Below are 21939 nucleotides of genomic sequence, written 5' to 3'. Positions count from 1 at the left end.
TAAGCTGGGCTCTACAGACATACAGAATTCTGATTGGTCGTTGAACTGATTGGTTGTTGTTCAGAATAACCCTGACCAGTCCGCACAACAAGGTGAACAATTCCAAATGACTACTGAATGAGAGATTACGATGAGTTACCGAAGCATGATGGTATATATTGTTTGTTTTACTTTTTCTTTACAGATCAAATAGTATGATACTATGGAAGTCTAAATATGACAATATTAAAATGAGGTAATTGTAAAATTAAAACCCAATGATACACTTTTTCTATTAAAATTAGGAAAAGACAGACCTCCTGACAATTTTGGTTATAATACAAAATTCTGGGTTGTTTATTTTGCCTGATAAAATTTCTGCTGATTTTTATCAAGTTCCTTAAGAAAGTTGGTGTGGGAATGATGGAAAGCATTGAAAAAAAGAAAATGCACACAGGGACAGTCCTACATTTCTCACTGCTGTCACGCTCATAACGACCTGTGTATTTGTCTCTGTGATTTGTAGGTGTCCATTTGCAGTGACGCTGAGAATCGCTGTAGTGTATGTCAAATTCATTTCAAAGTCAGAGCAATTCTGTGTTAATCCTACAGGGAATTGCTTATAAGGCTCTGATTAGTCCATCTGTTACATTTGTATGTTTTTAGTAGCCTTCATAGCATGGTAACAAAGTGATTTATAGTTAGTCGTTGTGGAGAGTGAGTGTGTATCATGAGGAGGGCCAGGTGTATTCCATTTTCTTGAGCTCAATACTTTGAAACTTCACGAAAACCCAAACACTACCGAGATCACTACCAAACTGTACCACTTGACGAGAAGGCCAATTGTCAGAAAAAAAATAAAACAAAGAGACCAGTTACAGCTGTTAACAGGGTTGCCGAGCTCATTGGTTGAAATTGGATAATCTGAGATCAACAAATGACCTATTAACAACTATGTTCTTAGCAAGAGAACCATCATTTCAGTTACTATTGGACTGGGCATGTTATGTGTAGGGCAAGGTATGTTTAATCATGGTGGGATTAGTGTTCCTCAAAAGTCCTTAAAATTCAGAACAAGACAGAACCCCATATCCTGCTGCATAGGATACAGAATCTAACCAATTGCTGATTGCCATGGTGATCACATAAAAGAGCTATTGGCACAAATTTTCCCTGATGGCAGCAATGGGAACACTGCATAACCACTTAATTGCTGTTTTCAAAATCTATGTGAAAACATTTTCTTATGCAGACTCTGAAATGAGCCATTGTGGGTGTTTATTTCTATTTTTGATACAGCTGTTGCCCTCCACAAGTCTCTGATTCATGCAGTACAATGCCTTATTGCATTTATAGTGCCTTGTAATTCACCTGTAATGAATTGCCAATGTTGCTATATGCAGTCATAACAATTCATAACAATCCCAAATAGCTTGCCATAAACAGCTAAACATGGCTATAAACTGAATGGTTCTCAGTTCCCAAATCTTGATTAGACAACAGCTGGGGTCATAGTGATATAAATGTATGGCAGTCCCCTAGCTCTGAATTAGTCCATTTTCCCTTTAGAGGTAGGTGCATTTTTTTTCCATGACATGGCTGATGTTGCAGGCTGCACTTGACACTATGATTAAAAAGCAACCAGCACACTAATGTTGACGTGATGTGATCAAGAAAAGCCAACATTATAAATAGCTACCCTTCCAGTGTTTTAATTAAGTGATCTAGCTATTAATTACAATTATTATGGATTTTGTGTGCATGATTAATTAATAAATTATAATTTTGGCACTCATTGTGGGGCTGCATATATCTGACTCCAACCCTAATTTGTAAAGGCCGTTTATATGCGACCGTAGCCACGTTGATGCATATCGTAGCCAACTCGGGAGAGTATTGACATCCGTGTTATTCCACGTAGGGCCCAATTTACTAAGCTAACTATTTTCAGATACAGATATGACACATTCTGCCCCAGATACATGAGTCTTATTTATCAAAGAGGTGCACAGTGCTGGAAGCGTAGTACGCACGTGATCTACGTCTCAGTCATTGCAAGGTGTAGCTCTCTCCAAATGCATTTATGCGGAGATAACGGGCAGAGATATTATAAGTGAAAATCAATATATAAAACGTGATATATAGAATGGCAGGAGCTACATTCAGAGAACTTTTATGAGTGCACTGAAACCTCTTGATTTCACCGATGCTTTAATTTAATGTAGTGTAAGTGGAATTCCAGGGACAGTATTTTTGTTTACCGACATGCATGCACTTGACCTGATTAAATTTACATTTCCCAGTGTGTGCAACAAAGCACCTCTGTCAAACAGAGATGTGCAAGGTGTACCTTAACGCCTGCTTAGAAAAAAGGTATTTAAACAACTTTCACTTGGTATAAAGCACTTAAGCAGGTGCATAAGTATTCTGGTCTGAATAGGACTCTAGGTAACTAATTAGCCTGCTATTGGCTAGTACCAATCTATCTGTGACAATGAGGTAATGGGCCCTATAAAGTGATTTAACCACAGCAACTGGACAGCATGCTAGCCAGATTTTCTGTTTTATTTGTAATGTATTTATTAATTAGTCTAGTTGTCTAGTGAGGTTGTTTGTCATTATTCTCTTTTTTATCAGTTGATTTTATCAGGAGTGTAGATACATAGTCGATAGTCAATTCTTCACTTAATTCATGCAGTTAGGTTCATTATTAGACATACATCATTGTATCTTCATGCTGGCTTTAGTTATGTGTGTGCTAGTTTTGTAGGGTTATATGCTTAGACTCATTAGCCTAAATTAAGCTTATTAAAACCAAGCAGTTATCATGAGAACAAGCACAACTTTAGGTTGCTAGGTTTAGAATCAGACCTGTGTGAAATACGCATTTGTTTTGGATTCAAATACTTTTCTACACTTTACTGATCTTGTCTGGTGCATTGGAACAAATAAAATATTCTCAAAAAGTGCAAACCCTGCCTTCTGGTCATATTGGCAGGCTCAATTACACCAGGCAAGATCAACAGAGCACAGAAAAGTATTTGAATCCAAAACAAATACGTACTTGACCCAGGTCTGTTTAGAATTAAGAAATGCATATGTACTAAGCCTACACAAAAAGGACCGGCAGCTGAAATCATCATCAGTCTCTAAAACGAATACGATGTTTCTGCCAGCACAATGGGGGTTGTGATTCACTAATTGTACCATTCAGGGTTGATGATATTGCTGCAATCTTAACACCAGTATATACTGTATATACTTAAAAGTGGTAACATAGAAACTATGAATTCACTCATGTCTTTTTCATAATTTTATACATTTTAGGTTAGTCATAACTTGTGAGGTGAGGCAGTGAGAGGAAATGTTCAATCCCAGACACAATACAAATCTAAAGAATGGTCTCTGCTACCATGGAAACTTAATATGCAGCACCCCTGGAATGTTACCAAGGCAAACCGCTCTATGATAGTACAGAAATGAGTGGAAGTGGTTATTTTGCAGAATATAAACCAGGACACTGAAGCTCCTATCATTAACACCTGGGCTCAGTATGACACTCAAACCGTGGGTAATAAGTGGAAGGTCCTTTTATTCTGGAGATCTGGCTCAAAAGGTCGGCACTGTCAAAATGAGAAGTTCCTTTTTTGTCACAGTGTCACAAAGGTCATACAGTAGTATAGATTATCAGGATGGAATATTCTTGCCCTCCAAGATTCATAAACCTAATCCAATTAATAACTGATCATATGCCTGTTGGCATTGGGTTGATACTGGGATTGCAAGCAACAAAGAAGTTTTTCAAAGCTAAAAACTGGAAAACTCTTGACTGGCCAGTCCATTCCCCCGATTTGAATCCAACTGAACATGCATGGCATATGTTGAAGAGACCTGAAGGCAACTAGCCCTGAAAACAAGCAGGAGCAGAAGATGGCTGCAGTACAGGCCTGGCAGAGCATCATCAGGGAAGATACTGAGCACCTGGTGATATCTATGGGTCACAGACTTCAAACAGTCATTGCAAAGGATATGCGACACAGTAGTAAACATGACAACGTTATACCCTTATGTATGTATGAATCGTTTAATTCCAAATGTAAAATTGTGGAGTATAGAGCCAAATCAAGAAAAATGTTATGTCTTTTCCCCAAATGTTATGGAGCTCGCTCATGTACTCCACACTTTTAGATTTATAATCAAACAATTTGCTTGTGGTTAAAGAGCACATTCTCAGCTTTTATTAAAGGGTATATTTATACATTTGGTTTCACCATGTAGAAATTACAGAACTTTTTATACATACATTAAATGCAACGTCTAGTGTTGGATTTCATTCATCCAATTGTCCATTTCACTTGAATGTTGTCACATTTAGACTTCCATAGTATACTATTTGCTTGGCATTGACAAAACAGCAAATACTTTTCATGAACATAATACAGTATTAACTTCATGCGTCTCTTCTTTGGCTTTGTACCTGTGATAGTAATTTCTCATTCTGTAGTCATTTGGAATGGATCACCTCAAGGCCTGCCTTTGGAATTGTGACCTAGGGCTAAGACAGACAAAATAAGGAATCTAAATTTCCAACAGCTGTTTTATTTTCTTTTAGATGGTGAGGTAAAACAAAACAGTAAACAAGCCTCTGGGCTTGTTTTCCAACTTTGCAGGCTTAAGAACTTAAGGACTGTGCCAAACCCAAACTTAGGTGTGAAGTAAATCTCAACAAAAAAAGCAAAGTACAACTATTTATTATTATTATTATTATTATTATTATTATTATTATATTGGACAGTATGACATGCTTTAATTCCTAGTGATCCAGTAGCCCAATTCTTTTTAACTGTTTACCTTTTGCGTTAATAATAATGGTTGTATATTTTAGCTTTTGCCTAAGCAGCCATGTTCAATTGCTGTCACCCTTGTAAAAAGTTCATACTTTAAACTGTTGATAGCACTGTCATACAAAAGTGCTTTCTTAAGGATCCGAACGCATAAGCATCTGTAGATATGACAAGTGCATGCTGCCTTTCTACTGAGCCGATATCACAAATGGGGAAAACTAGCCAGTAACCCTGCATGCTGGAGGGATGCCAATGGTCATTTTTCACATTTAATGGTGTCTCAACCACTATAAAAGTTAACCATGTTTACTTTCACAATGGAGGTAATTGATCCATGAGGTCTCTATTCACTACCTCAGAAATGTATTGGCCTTTGGGTCATGTGATTGCAGAAGGACTGCAGAAGTGATAGGCAAACAGAGAGTGTGATCCATTCCTTGAGCTGGGGAGGGAAAAGCAGAGCAGGCATTTGCAGCTCAGTAAGCAATGTTAACGTCAGCTCAGGGCCTGAATCAACAACCCTTCCTTAAGTTTATTATGTATGTTCTCCATCAAAATGCTTTCAGAGTGGCTTTGCCAGGAAACGGGGGCCACAAATAACACACAGTACGGTATATAAAAATCATTGAGTGGCAAATACTTAATGGAGTTGGTCTCATTTCCCCTCACAAAGCTACAGTATCTTTGATGTCTGTTTTAAAGGTGGGGGAAAAATACATTTCTAGATGCCTCTATTTGTGTCAATAGCAAACTATCCTCAAACTCAATTTCCTCTGAGTATTGAAATGGCATCCTGTTCTTCATCATCTCAGTCATTAGTTTTTTTCAGCCTGCAATAATTGTGCTTCTGATGGGAAAATATACATCTCAGGTGTCTCCGCAGACAGTTAATGTAATGGAGAAATGGAGCAGGCTGATGTGCTCCGTATTATTCATTAGAAAAGGACTGCTGGCACCGTCAGTGAAAGGTTTGTTTCCTTTGGCAGACCTCACCTTGAAGCTTACCTTTACAATGAACTGAGTTTTACATGGATCTTCATGACAAGGCGGAGCGGCCTGTCTCATGCCTGCGGTTGTGATGAAGTGCATTTCCTGCCTCCAGCACGATGATCAATCATTAAAGGAAATACTGCCATATAGATGTGTTTTGTGGATGTGTGGAGAGACATTATAAACAAAACAAAGACAGTTCCAGCTCCTGAATCACCAGTGAAATATGAGGACAGAAGACTCAATTCTTTCAGCGCTCCTGGTTTTGAATAAACATTGCAGTGTTGCCGGCTAACAAGAGGAATGGAAATAAAATAGAGAAGAGAAAATTAGCTTTATGGCCCGGCGGTCTTTTCATTTCCCTTTCAACAGGCAACAGTCCCTGTGTACATGGACCAGACTCACAAAGGCAAACCAGATAAGCTTGTTATTTCCACACAAATGAACAAAATACAGAGTCTGCTGGGAGAGAGAGCGGAACCTACTGACGGGAAAAGGAGTGTGATTCACCAGAGAACCACACTTAAATTGCCTCTAGTGGTCTTGTGGAAAGAATTTTAAGTAATTTATTCATTCATTTATTTGTATGAGTTTGTGTGTGTGAGAGAAAGAGAGTGTGAGTGTGTGTGTGTGTGTGTGTATGTGCCAGTTTCGTCGAAGGGAAAATAATGACTGAGCGTTAAATGACATGAACTAGACTGCAGGCTAACTCTGGGATTATGACATGTTTTGATTGTAAAATTGTAAAGTAAAGAAAAAAGAACATTTGATATTTATTTTATTTATTAATAGTATTTTTTTTCCAAACCTCACTGCTTTGGAGAAGTATTAATGGTCCTAGGCATAGGCAATATAGCCAATTTGTGAGGGCAGCGACTTGCCAAGGGCAGAACAGCATATACAGCTTGCACAAATTTTATTTATCAATATTTTTATAAAACCATGTGTAAATTTACATGTAATCGGAAATGAACTAATAAGAGGTTGACCAATATTTCAGACTGACAGATACTGTATGTCGGGTACTGTATGTGTATTTGCATTTCTTACCATATCGAATTGAATGTTAAAGGAAGATTCACCTCAGAATGAGATTACAGCAGCAGCAGAGCAGCTAGCTATTTCAGGTTTGTAAGAGAGAGGGATGGTAGCCCAGGGTTGATACTGTGGTACAGAATTAGTATTTTCTATAATGAATTGCATCGTCAATAATCTGTTATGGGACATTAAGAGTCTGCCTAAAATAATACCAGCTGTTTCAGATATAACGTTTCAAATCAGCTAGGTAGAGTGTATGCTAGCAAGCAAACTTTAATCCATACACTGTCCATATACTAGTCTAACGTTAACATCAGTTTAAGGAAAAAATAGCATGATTAATGAATAGATAAAAGGGTGAAAAACATCATCTTAGGTTTTTTGTGTTACTGAAATTGGACATTTTGTGGGACCACTGGACATATGGATAGATATGGATATTATTAACATATTGAATAATGTTTAATGTTGATCCTGCAATGTTAACTAACTTAATGTTAGCCAGCTGTTATATTTTTAAGGCTCTTTGTTGCACCAGAACAATTTAAGAGCTGTTGTAACAAAGGGTGTACATACTTATACAATCAAGACATGTCCATTTTTTATTTTGGGCAGTTAAATTTGGGCAACATTTTTCTTAACTTTTAAAATGTGGTGTCGGTCATGCAGATAAGTGAAAAACATCCTAATTTAATGTCTTGATATCAGGCTGTAAGAGACCAAGGTGGAATTTTTGAAAACTCTATGGACACTATGTGATTGAGAGTAAGAGACTTCAGGGTGTATTTGGCATGCAGTGTGGCTCAGTAAACATCTTTAAGTCATTTTTTTTTTTCAGATGCTGATTGGTGTTCTGTAGACCATTTGGTAATACACTTCAGATCTGGCTTATGTGTCCCATAGCAGGCATCTCTTGCTGATAAAAGGGTTGGCAATGTCTCGTGTGGCAGATAGTCATACAGTACCACCATTTAACACACACTTCTTAGCTCTTGTCTGGATTAGTCACAGAGATTATTATTTTGTTCATTTTCTATGCAAACATCTTATTTGATGTATGCTTTCATTGTTCATGTAAAAGTGCATCGAATTGATGCATTTATTTGTTGAAATTCCAAAAAAAAAAGAACATTCCCTGGGGGAGGATGCCCCCCAACCCCCCTAAAATGATGTGTGCCCCAATGTCCTCCAATCCTAGTAACGCCCCTGGCTGCTGCGATTTAAGGGGTTAAACTGTTGGACATTTTGATTTCTGGATCAGTTTAGCCTGGCTTTTAATGCCCTGGTGTTCTACAATCTTTCCGCTTGTATTTCAGGTGTTTTTAGGGTGCATAAAAAATGCCTGCATTGCTTTCTATATGATCTCTAGTTCTCTGGGTATTTGAAAAGTTTTCTTTTGTTATTTTTCTTCAATATTGCTAATACTTCCGCATTCCTTATCTCAATCCCCTAAAGCATTTTGTAAATCGGATGCGCTTGCAGGAATATTTGTAATCTCTTCTCTGGTAAAGCTCTCAACAAAGAGGCTGGTAAGGGTATCAGAAATATCCATACAATTAAAGCAAAACTTATTCCTCATTCTGAATGCATTTAGCATTTATCCTAGCGACTGCCCTAGACTTTTTGTGGCCCTGAGAGGATATATTCTGAGGATATGTCCACCTCTTATAGAAGCTAACCTCCCCATCCACCAACCAATATATTGGCATAGGATAACTAAAATTAGTGCTGCATTTACTCAAATAAATATTACGAAGCAATATTACAGTATCTGTTACAGTAACGTGTCACAGTACATCCTGGCCTAAATTCCCACAATGCAATCCGAAGGCAAAAACTCCCTGAATGGCAAAAAGGAGGAAACCTTAGGAGGCCTCAATGGCTCCAGAAATGGAGCAGCTGCCCCCATTGGTGGGAGGGGGAAGCAAGAAAATGGAGTACAAGAAGTGCTATGGGTAAAAGACAAAGATACAGTGGAGTGGTCACATACAGTAACCCCTGCCAGGAATTTCTAAATTACTAGAACAGAGGTAGAGAATCCACACAGGAATGGGAATGGCAAGAAAACTTGCCCACTCCTCAAGAACCCACAAGTTAAATTAGGGTCACAGCTGTTCACAGGTAAAAGTAACTAAAGTGTATCACCCCATTACAGATACACTATGCCTGAATTGTTACCCGGCTCTCTCAATAGGCGTACGTTAGAATTCACTGTACAGATGTTTTTTTTTAACTCGACTTAAATATTGAAACTGGTATTGTTTATGACATTCTGTTTTTGTACTACAATAATGATCTCTCTTCAAGGTGTACACTTTCTCTGTTACCTTTGTAGTCAGAAATGTGTGCTCCTGCATTTTCTGGAAGCAAACTCATCTAGGATGTTGTGATGGGAGAGCTGATGTCTTAGCTCTCTGTTGATGGTGATTACAGCAGACCTCCTTGTTGCATTCCTGAGCCACTGATACATTATTTTGGTGGAGGCTAAAGTCGCAGGAAGCAATAATATCCTTCTGTGTTTTAATTGGGCGAGCAGATATATGGTGTCTGTGTGTACCACAGAACAAAAGAATATAACTACACCACTCACTAAAATCAAACTGGTGGTGGTGTTGGTTGCTTTGCAGGTGGCACAGTCATATAAACCAGATTTGAACAAGTAGGGTCATATCTGGTTCCTGATTTCATGCACAATTCTGCTTTTCATTACATAAATAGGTACAAAACTCTGTATCCACATGGACATGGGCACTTGAGGAATGTAATTACCCTCCCCTATTATAAACAGTACAAGCCATACCATTATAGATATTACACACATTATTACATTACATTACGTAACCCATAATACATATGAAGTACATGCATGGGAATACACATTTAAAATCATTCTATTCCATGTATACTGTAACTCCTTTGTAGACGACTAGCTGGTGTCCCTGTACAGCGTTTCTAAGGTGTATTAAGGTGAGTCTATTTCACTGGAAGAACAATATCTAGTTTGCTGCATGAGAGTGAATCGATTCACATGTGAGAATACTGATTCCAGGGTTTCCAACTGTATGAGAGTTTTATCTCTTCATTGGCAAGCAGCTCTTTATGGAGCCCCCAGTTGGCTGATTGTAAACTACATCTAGCTGTGCTGATTGTGGATTTTCTCCAGGTGCATCAGATGTCTCAAGCTGTGGTCTGTTTCCTTCTGGTCCCACCGAAGGCCTTTTCTGGGTTCCAAATCATGTAGTGTCTCCACACACACACACACACACACCCACACACAACCACACACAACCTTGGCATGCAGTTTTGAAAAACAGCTTTTTGGACATTGGGTGAATGCATTTAATTATTAATCATGTTGATTATTTTTTAGTTATGACACACCATAATATACATTCGTATCAACAACCACATACAAGCTTTACATCCATTACATCCCTCAAAGAGGTGGTTGAGCGCAGGTGGTGAAGTGAATTAACTTGTTAATATGAGTCCTTATGAAAAGCACAGAGAAAAATACCCTGCTTACTGACGAAACAAGGCCTTTGTTTCCTCAGTGCTTCGAGGGCTGAACTACACGTGCTCTTCAGCCTTGAGTGCGAGCTCGTTGATGTTAATCTTTCAAATTTTGTTTGACATTGCTCAAGTGGAATTACGCTAGCAATAACTTCTGATTGAAAATCAGGTGTTTTGTTTACATACTTCACAGCATCATGCCTTCTTAAGTTTATTCAAATCATGTCTTAACCAGAATGAATCAACAGAGATTGAGTCAAAAGTACTCTCAATGCATTAGCAACATCAGAATTTGACAAATTAATAAAGCTTCCATAATTTATTATAATTCGGTATTCTTATTTCAACCCCAAAAACGGAAGTGTACAAAACTGCCCAGGCCCTATTTTAGTTACCTTTCAACAGTTCATATTTTATTGGCACAGCGATTATCTATTCAGTTCAGTTTAAATCAATTATGTCTTACTAGCACATGCTCCTTTCTGCACACAGTTTCTGTGTGACCCCGACTGTCCTGCAATCATGAATTTAGCAGTGATAGGCACCAGGTGTACTTAGGCTGTCCAGACAGATTTGCGAACAGAGCTGTCCCATAGTCAGTCAAGGGAGGCCACAGCCTAAGGCTATTTCCACTCCTTATTCATCAGTCAGTTCGTCTCCTCTGGGCTTCATAGAGAAACTGCCAGAGACATTCCAACAACATCTAAGGCTTAATAACATTGGCCATTTTACATCCCGTAGGGGTGTTGAGATGTATTTATTCTGTCATCCTGGGGGTCGTCATCAGGGCTTGACATTAACTTAAGTCACAAGCCACTTGGCATTTCCACCAGCCAAACCACCCCCCTCCCCCCCCCAAATAAATAAATACATAAATAAATAAAAGTCACTGGACAATGTAACTGCATTCATGGTTTAGGCATTACATTTTATTTGAACAGAACCCATTATAGCCATCCAACGTGAGTAAACTCTGTGTGTGGGATGAGCACGTGCACCCAGTGCTCATGGGAGTTGTAGTATCACCATGAATTGACATAACTAGTTCAGATTCATTTTTAAAACTACAACTTTTTTTTTTTTTCATAGAAATTTCTACCTAAAGGTCACCCGCCAAAGTGGCTAGTAAGAGTGAACAAGAATTCTACTGGCATTTTGTGGGTGATGGGTGCTAACGTCAAGCCTTAGTTGTCATACAATTCATTATTCAAAACCCTCATCTCTCAGGTCTCACGCTACTTTGACTACATGCAGTGTGCTAACAGACATATTTAAAAAGTTGACAGTACCAAAAATGCACAGAAATTCAAATAAGAGCACCATTCTTACTTGACCTATGGCATAGCAGTGCTTTTCAAATGGGTCTGGTTGATTGTAAGTGCTACCATGCCATTTACGATGCATTACTACAGAAGCCCTTCTGGCCATTTCCCCTACTTGCCTCTGCTGCACTCTTAGAAAAGATGATAGTCTGAAATCCCTATCTCAGATGTGTAAAATCATCACAAGAGGATTTTTTTTCCTGATTATATATGAAACATCACTAAGTTTTCATTTCAAATCATTCCTGATAAACTAACAGACGTTAAAAGTGAAATAATATGGCAGTTATCAGTTTTCATTCACATCTTTGCTGAGCTCCAGCATAGGTTCTCTTCAAATTCTATTTTCAAATAACATGCAGAATTGAAGGTTTAAATCTTGTTCAAAATCACCTGTGGAATTTCAACCACAGTTGCCAGCCTCTTTCAATCATTTTTCCTGGGATGACAGGGCTACCTAAATAGCCTCATTCCCATGGTAATAATTGGTTGTGTTCACCAGCTTCAGTAAGTTGAGGTAGGATGGGACATTCTTGGTGCAATCATTTCTCAGGGGACATGGAGTGCTATTTCTTTCAGGTCAACAACTTATATTGAGTTACTGGAATTCTACTTTTGTTAAAACTTCAGAAAAAGAAGGGTAAGTATTTTGAGGTTAAGGAGAAGGAGTGGAAATGTACAGCAACTTGCTATAAAAATAAAAAGGAACAGAGAATGTGGATTTCTCTCTATTCCCAGATGTGCACTACGTTCTGGCCTATAACCCTGTATTTTATTGCAGAACATTTCAATATATTCTATTTCCATAAAGAAGAACTAGTGTTGTTTTTGAAGATATAGTGAACTACAAATCACAGGTTAACTCCTTAAAACCTACTTAAAATCCAGGGCTTTTTGTAAGAATCCCTCCTGTCTTCAATAAACCCCATTATGTCAAAAATTATATAGACTGCAGACATGGTTCAAAGCTTGAAATAAAGAGCATATTTGTACCAAAATGACCAAATCTCCAGATCCTGTGGGAGCTTCGCTCAGTAAACATATTTATTCTGAAAAACAAAAAGAATCCAAAAATGGTTTTGTTTTCTTTTTCTGAACTTGTGCCTGTCATTTGTATAAAGGTCCAAAACACACTTTCCAGTGAGCTACAAATGAAGTAGCTGCCAGGGCCCCAAAGTTTTTTTTTTTTTTTTTAAGCGTGTGCACTTATACATACATCCATTTTGTGTGTGTTTCCAATGTTTTTTTTTTTTTTTTTTCCCTGATGTACGAAATGTCCAATGGGAAAATGTGTTGGGCTAGAGCATTTGTGATGATGTAACCAGCAGGAAAAAGAAGAGGAAGAGTAAAGAAGAAGTAGGAAAAAATGCAAAATCCCCTAAGTTTGGGGCTTCATTGTGTGGGCGGGTGAAGTTGTTTGTGAAATCTGTCTGTTCACATGCGTTCAGAAGGAACAGAAATGAATGTTTTTAAGGGCTGAGATTCTGGGGTCATTGTGGTTGTTTCTGTAGGCAAGAGGCAAACTGTTGGTGCAGTATAGGTATGGGGCATGCTACAGTAGGGGGTCTCCATTGCTATGTTATGGTGCATTAGAGAGCCTGCCACGCCTGCATTTCTCTGACAGGCACCGATTTAATGGTATACGGGGTCTTACCATGTGTATATATGCAGTGCATGGTGCTCATTGGGTAAATGTTTTTAAGTTAAGTGAAAAATTGAAAATTGCAGAAAAACAATCTCCCCAAGGTTTCTCCCCATCTGCCACAGGGAGTTTTTCCTTGCCACTGTTGCCTTAGGCTTGCTCCTGTGGGGGTTTAGGCTAGGGTTGTCTGTAAAGTGTACTGTGACAACTGTTGTAAAATACGCTATACAAATAAAATTTGATTGATTGATTGAATCCAGACAGGAAATGACATCATGTCCATGAATCTCAGGGAATCAGAAGGAAGACACTTTCTCATCTGACTGCCAAATTATTTTCTCCCTGAAAGGCTTGGAAGTCCTTGCAGGGTATTGCTTGTCATCATTAGAGTGTGGAGAGAGTTGTGGAGCAAATAGGAGGATTGCACAAGCTTCAGCTGGTACTGTATGTTCCTTGCGTGGGGTGCAGGAGGCGCAGTTGTAATTTCAAAGGCATGACTGAGTGGGCTGGGTTGTTGTTGGCCATAATTCAGTGTGGAGCCTGTTATGGGTTTGTCAATGTGCCCCAATGCCTTTTTAGAACAATCTTTTATTGCCTAAGTAAACCCCTAGACACACAAACAAAAAGGTGTCAAGATTGTAAGCTCAGAAAATTTGTGAAATGTGCTGTGGAAGATGACGCTGGATGAATGTAGTGTGGAGTTGTTTTCCCTGATTCTACATATTCTGTAACTACAATCTAGATTAGCCCTAGGCCAAGACCCTGTTATAAATTACACACATGGCAGATTTTTCTTAACCGGTGATAATGGTGAATGGTGTTTCAAAACAGCCAAGCTGTCAAATGCGACCAGCCACACCTTCTCAAGTGTCTGGAGAGTGAAATACAACAAGGATGGGTTTCTTAGTCTTAGGCACATATCGAATTATAGCATCACATCACTGCCTAATTTAGAAATCAGAAAAAGAACCATATAATTTTTGTGGTGGCAAGTTTGGAATGAAAGAATATTGAAGAAGCTGGTTAACTTGTAAGGTTTACATTTAGGGACAGATCCTTGTGGACATGTACTGTCTAAATATTATAAAATTAGTCTATAAAACACACTGGGAGAGAGGCAGTGGAGGAGGACCAGCAGGGTCTTACATTGCCTTAACAATTCCTTCCACACCTACATGTAAATTTCCAGGCTAAAAAAAATGAATTCACAGAGGAAATGGCAATGCTAACTCACAGTTTGAGCAAATTAAACATTTTCAATTGTTAATTAGTTTCACATTTGGAGTGTAGTCTTGTGTGCTGGCCTCTGAGTTCTCTGAAATTGCAATATACTGTACAGTACATGGTCAGTCACGTACTGTACAGTATATAATTAATTTGTATTGTTTAAACATTATAACATCAAATCTGGATAATTACGTTAATGCTTGCTTGGATCTAATGGTTGGATCTTGCCTGATATTGATACAAATAAGTAGTATCAGTGTTATGCTAATTTAAAACATGCCAGTTGACTGATTCCATTATGCAACAAGCCACCACAACCAAGTATAATTTAATATTTGTTTTTCATTACAACACACACCAGGAAAAATAACAGTAATTTAGATTTGGCAGTGATGGCTTGTTCCCTATTGGTGGAAAGCGATGCAGATGGTGAAAAATTATTTTTTGTCTTCCCTTTATGAAAGGAAGAAGCTGGATTTCTTCAGCCAGACTCAGCAAGAATGTTTGCTGGCTTTTTAGTTCTTTTCTAGAGGGGTTTATGTCACATGAATTCTTCCCTGGTTGAGCTAAGCATTGGTGATGTTCCAAGAGAGTGGGAGTATTTTTTTTTTTTCCCCTGGAGGAGTGAATCAGGGTGCAGGCCTGCCTTAGAGACTGAGGCTGCACATGCCAATGGGCTGTAACATCGAGCAGCCACTGTGATGGCGCCGCTACAGAGAGAACAAACGACTGCTTGTTCATCAAGCCAAATATGGATGTTAATTTCTGAAAGTTAAACATATCAGCCTTTGCAATACACATTAGGTCTCACATAAGCTGCCGTGGTCTCGCATCATTAGATGTGTACTGAAACATTTTTTTCTGAATAAAAAATAATCATCTCCTTCTGACTAAATATTGAAATTAAAATCTCTTAGGCTAATGAATGCAATTTATGCTATCCACCATGGTGTATTTGAATAGTTCACAATACAATAATTGGCCTTTAGCCTCCAGTGCAGAAAATGCATTTAACATGACAATGATACAACAATTTGCTGAGCATCTCAAGACCATATTAAACATTTCATATTTAAGCCTATTCAAGTTCAAGTTTTTCATAGGAAAAAATGCCTATTTATACACAGGCACAAATAACCACAGAACTACAATAGCTAACCACCGACTCATTTAGGCTATGTTGTTTCATTTGTGTCAGTACTTCATGGCATGGTAGTGGGCAGCTGCTGGCTTGAAACTGAAAGTCTCTAGTTTTAATGCAAATCTATATATTTGCATTAGCCACAAGATCACTATTACAGACCGATTCATAATTTTTTTTCCCTTTGTTTGGCACCCACCCAATCCCCTGTCGCATATGCCTGAAACTGACCCTCAATTGCTGGCGAACATGATCATATTTGCAGTGGTGAGTTCTTGATTCGTATTGCAGAGAGGATGTCAAAGGTTAGCAAAGGTAGACAGAAATGTATTCATAAATACACAAAAACCTTCCCAGAAAAAATAAAGGTATTAGAGAATCCATGTTCTGTACCGTGACCAGAGTGGATTTCTTGATCAGACACAAGGGCTTATTATACCGTTCAAGCTGTAAATATGCTAATCGCCAAGATACCTAGTAGAGCAGAGATAAACCTGAAGGTCTTCCTAGCTAATAGCCTGTACAGCAGGAAAAGTGTGCAGTATGCTTATTTTCTATTTTGTTATTGCTCAGCACTTTTTTATTCTTACATAATCTTATATTTCTCGACAGCATAATCACAAAGAAAATCGGTTCAAAGTGAATGAGGATGTCACGGATCATCAAATGCTTAACAAGCGACAAACAGCTACAACGAAATACAAGCTTTCAGCCTTTGTACCCACTGAAGCAATGGCCGTGGGTCACTTGTGGTGAGGCACTGTAATGAGGATATTGGCCATGCTGTGCCAGGTTTATAGTCAGTTCCAGCTCTTAAAGACATTAGCTCAACAGGAAACGCTATTTTCAGTTTAATAGGCACCAAGTTGTCCGCTAAGGGACAGAATTGGGAGAATATCATCACATTTGCATATAGCCCATGCATTGTTGAAACACTTTTATTTTCATTCATTCTTCATACTCTCATTTGATTAGACGATATTCTGTTTTTAGAGAAGAGTTTCTGTCATAAAACATTTCTGTCAGTAACCTTAACACTTAAATTAAAAGTATTAGATGAAAATCAAATATCCTTGTAAAAAAAAGCACTGAAATAGCAGTCACGTTTACATGCAGATATTCGAAGCCAAAACTTTACCAGACATCAAACCATTATCAGACATCAAGTGCATTTAAAAATAAACAGTGGTTCAATTTAGTTTGAGGAATCTAGAAGATGCAGTGGATGGGGTCGGTGTCTTCATTGAAGCACAGATGTAGGACACAACAGCAAAGCATTAATGGGAAAACATAGTCGATCATTTTCGGATAACACATGCTTTATTTTCTCCCAAATTTTCTATCAACAATTAGAAAATGCATTTGAAAAAATTTGCTAAGAAAACAGGTGCTTGTTATCGCTCTGGATAAGAGCATCTGCTAAATGCCTGTAATGTTATTCTGCTTTGTTCTTAAGATTTCCAAAGGAGAGCTCAGATAATCTGTCAGGATTGTTTAAAGTGTTTGTGGTCAAATAAATTGTGAATCTCAGTTTGACAGAATCATGACGATGAAACAATATGTAGCAAGAACTAGATAATCTGAGGAATAAAAAGTTCTATTCTCACCTATAGAATAAAGCACACATAATAATGAAAATAAATAAAAGATACTTCCCTGAAATAAACCAGATTCTCACTTTGTAAGACTATGGCAACCATACTCACGATAGCTTGAAAAAAAACCCTGCAGTGATGCTTTATTTTGTTTCAAATGACATCTCATGAGTGCATAATGCAAATACGTAAATGTATTAAAGACATTATCTGAAAACCTGAGACAGTTAAGTGTTCTAGGCAATGCTGTTTAATAGCTAACATGCAATAGAATGCAATCACTTAAATAGGTCACAGAAATGAAAGTATTAATATCTGCTGGTAGGTAATTGGGTTTGACTGTAGTTAAGTGGGTGGCATGTTGAACAATTACAAATGGCAGAGAGGGTGAAGGACGGAAATGAGATTTTAAATAACATGCAACTCCTGTGTGTATTCTTTTTGGGACAACACAAACCCAAGGCTGCAAACAGATAATTAGCAAATATTTATCTGGGGTGGTGGTGGTGATTTAAAAACTGATGTTGCCAATACAGACTTTGGACAACATTCAATCACAAGCTCTGTGGGCAAAATGGGAGGGGGGTGGGGTATTTTTGTCTGTTTTCTGATGTAACCTTTGCAATATGAATAGGATGACAGAGGAATGGGAATTTGCAAGGGTGCAAAACTTCAAAGGCTGTAAATAATTTCCTCTGCAGGGGGATGTTTCAAGCCAGGATGCAGAGTTGCCTGTCCTGCTCGACTGCGGAACTGAGCCGGAGAACTTATCCATTTTAGGAGACTGAAACTGAATGAACAAATCCAAACTGAATGCATTCTGGGGGGAAACTGGTTCACGTAACTTTATATGTTAGCAAAGATAATCAATTTAGAAAGATGTATTAAGCTGCTATTACAAAAATAGACTACTGGACTACTAGCCTACTACTAAGGCAAACTTGTTTACTGTAATATCAGGTGTTTTTACATCCTTGACTAACTCCTTGGCAACAATTTAAATGTCGTCTTATTATATAATAAACAAATAGTTTCCATTCTATTTATTTCTTCAAGTGGCCTTCTGATGCTAAATTGTATAGCCTAATACTTGCATCTGTATTTTTCACCACACACACACACACTAGAACGATATCCAACTTTGTTTTCTGATTATAAGACAGACATGGGTATATAAAGAAGTGTTTCTGAACAATATAGATGCATGCATATGCATTTATGAGGCTGTACATCACATAGTATATAAATGACACTGACATGCTCCTAAATTAGCAGTTATATTTCACTCAGAGGAGGCCACAAGGTTAACTTTATTCTCTGTTGCAGAAAGCAGCGCACTGTATGATGTTTTGCAAGGGGAATGATTCCAGCACACCTTTTACCAACCCGCAACAAATTGGGGTTAAAGGTAGCACAGTATGGGGACAATTACAATCTATGGACTATTTGGAACTACTTTCTCCGAGCAATACAATCACACTGCAGCAGATGGTGCACCTGGGAAAAATGCCTTGACCCGCAGAGAGAATGAGACTCGATCACTCACTCACAGAGGATCCTGAGCTCCCTGGAGCAGAAGGCTCATGAGACCAGATGCAGCACACCAAGCCCACATCAAAAATTCTGGTCTCATACAGCGCCACAGACTTAATTCAATTATTGGCCAAAGTGGAGGCTCGGGGGTCTGACAAAGAAGCCTAGAAGCTTTCTTAAACTGTTCCCAAAGAAGAAAAGAGGGCTCGGTTTAGACCCAGAAAAGTTGTAGCAGCCCCATTTGGACTATGTAATTCTGAAGAGGTGGATGGCACAGACCGAATTGCCAGGATCTTCAGTTTTCCTTTATTCAGTCAGCATAAGACTTCTGTTATAATTGATCAGGACGTTCACTCTGAACAGTTGTCTACATTTTGCAACACACCTTGTGAGTCATTGAAGCAGGAATGCTTGTTCCACTATTTTGGTGGTGGAATAGCATATTGCAATGAGTAAAAGTACGTAATTGACTGCACATAGTCAGCTTCTGTCATCATTCCTGAAACATTATAACTGGATTTTCAAACCAGTGCTGTTTCTGTTTTTAAAAGTCCATATAAAGTTTTGGTTTTCTTTTTTACTTCCCTGTGTTTTAGTCTTAATCATCAGAGGTCGTGATAGGGACTCTTGATTACAGCAATCAGTGGTAAACACTCAAAGGAATTAGACCAATTTTGCAGTTTAGGGGCAATTGGAAGAGCTTTGTGGTGCAAGGATGCAAATATAAACTAGGCGTCTCTCTTATCCAAAAAGAGCTGGCAATGGTGCAGGTTTGAGATCTAGTATAGCACTAAATCATGTGAGCTGCATTCAACAAGACATACATATATTCAGTTAAGGAGGACATTATTGTGGTGTGGGGATCTCCAAAACATACGATCGATATACATTTAAGGAACGTTGTTTTAAAAACAGAAAGCACGCCCACAAGTGGCCAATTGTGGGAGGTGAGAGTGATGCCAGGTGTTCCTTGTTGGACGATGTATGGCTTTACGCTGAGAGCTTTCAGTATCTGGTCTTGATTCTGGCCTTTTGATTACCTTTGGAGTCTGTAATTGGTGTTTGTTAACACAAGGACCAGAGTTGTGCAAATGAAAGTCAAGGAAGCCATTATGAGGCTGAGAAATAAGAAAGGAAACCTGAGGCTTACGGACAGAAGAGACCAAGATTTACTTGTATCAAAGTGTTGGCAGGAGCAAAGTGTGGATGCCAAAAGGACCTGCCCGAGACCGAGATCCAAAGCACCCCCCTCATCTGTGAACCATGTTGGTGGGGGTGTTATGGTTTGGGCATATATGGCTGCCACAGGTACTGGCTCACTTGTTTTAATTGATTATGTAACTGCTGATAGCAGCAGTCAAATTAATTTTTAAGTGTACACAAGCATATTATCTGCTCAAGTTCAAGCAAATGCCTCCAAACTCATAGGAGCTATGGGGCTCTGTATAAAAAAGCTGTTATTTGTACATGAAATCAAAGCAGATAAAAATGCCCTTAAATACAAGCTGAGAATGTGCACTTTAACCACAAGTTGTTTTATTACAAATCTAAAAATGTGGAGCACAGATCCAAATCAAGAAAATAAAAGTATTTGTCCCAGCTCACTGTATATTCACTTTGCATGCCCTATTCATTCATGCAATTTATGATTACAGAACAGTACTTGCCATGCCAGCGAGCTAGTGATAACCTAAACAAGGCCAACACTGCAGCTTGCTAGCTATATTTATGTATTTGTTATCTGTCAATAGACTCTTCTAATAACACATGAACAGACCTCCACTTTTTTATTTTTATTTTTTTAAATGTGTCCACGGCTAGCTAAATGCACATTTAAATTTGCTTAATAACCACTGCTAGGATTGACTGAGGGTCATACAGGGTTTATAATCCTGTGTATCTGAAGCACCAACATAGCAATTTGTTAGGCTCGCTATGAGAGTGCACCTGTTAACTTTCGAAAACACACATACGAAATAACAAATAAACTATTCTAGTAAACTTCATGAGTGCTAAGGTTTAATACATCCATATTCTCTACCATAGAAAGAGCCACAGGACAAGATAACAAATGGCTATGTTGCTGCTTCAGCTACGTAGGATTATCATTAAATCTTTCTAGAAGACATGTTTAAATGCATGTGTGTGTATATGTGCACGCGCACGTGAGTGAGTGTGTGTGTCACATAGACATATACACACTGTTTTGCATGCTGTTCTTTTCAGAGAGTGCAGGCAAAGACAGTTCTTTTTATAAATTGCAGATTACAGTGCTGCCGTTCCCTCTGTCTTATCATTAACCTTTATCTTTTTGTCCCTCTCACTGGCACTATGCAAGGTTGTTCCGCTGACTATTACAGAGATAAAATTAGTTTCAATGTGATGACTAATGCCTGAATTACGTGGCTACTTGGACAATGAATGTGACCAAAGTAGAAGGACTCTGGACATGTCATGATTCATTTCAGTGAATCTAAATTCATGTCAAGATCTCACTTGGTATCATACAAACACTCTCCACTGGGTGCTGTGTTTATACGTATGGATACTATAATTTCACTAAAACATACCTCATCACAAGAAAATCATAATTTATTTGGTAGTAACTGATACAAATGTTCATCTTGTTCTGTTAGATAATTGCATGTTTCCATGGATACAGCAGAGAAATCAACTCAATGTGGAGGAGGTCTATTAGAATGCATCACCTTTGAGTCATTTATGCAAATTTGCCCATTACCGAAGTACATTTACAGTAGAAGAGAATCTAATTTCCTAAATCTGAGCGGGAGACAACCTATGCTAGTGGATGTTACAGCTATTGTTAGTCCATAACGTGTAAAGCATTTTATTTGTTTCCGCTTGAAACATGACTGCTGTTATATGTGGAACACATGCTATTACTGAGAAGTCAGTCGCACTCATTTGCAGTTTGAAGATCATGTTGTACAGTGTGCAGGAAGGTCATTGTCAGTGTGAGGACCACATAAAATCTGTGGAATTATTTATTTCCCAATAACATGACAAAAACCTGATGTTGAAATTTGAGGTCAAATAGTTTCTTTCTGGGCTTATGTTTATAAATTGTCTCCAAAGCCACTTCAGGTTTTGGGGG

This window comes from Anguilla rostrata, chromosome 3 (genome assembly GCF_018555375.3).
Source record: "Anguilla rostrata isolate EN2019 chromosome 3, ASM1855537v3, whole genome shotgun sequence".
Taxonomy (NCBI): Eukaryota; Metazoa; Chordata; class Actinopteri; order Anguilliformes; family Anguillidae; genus Anguilla; species Anguilla rostrata.
Note: the sequence above shows the minus strand (reverse complement) of the source record.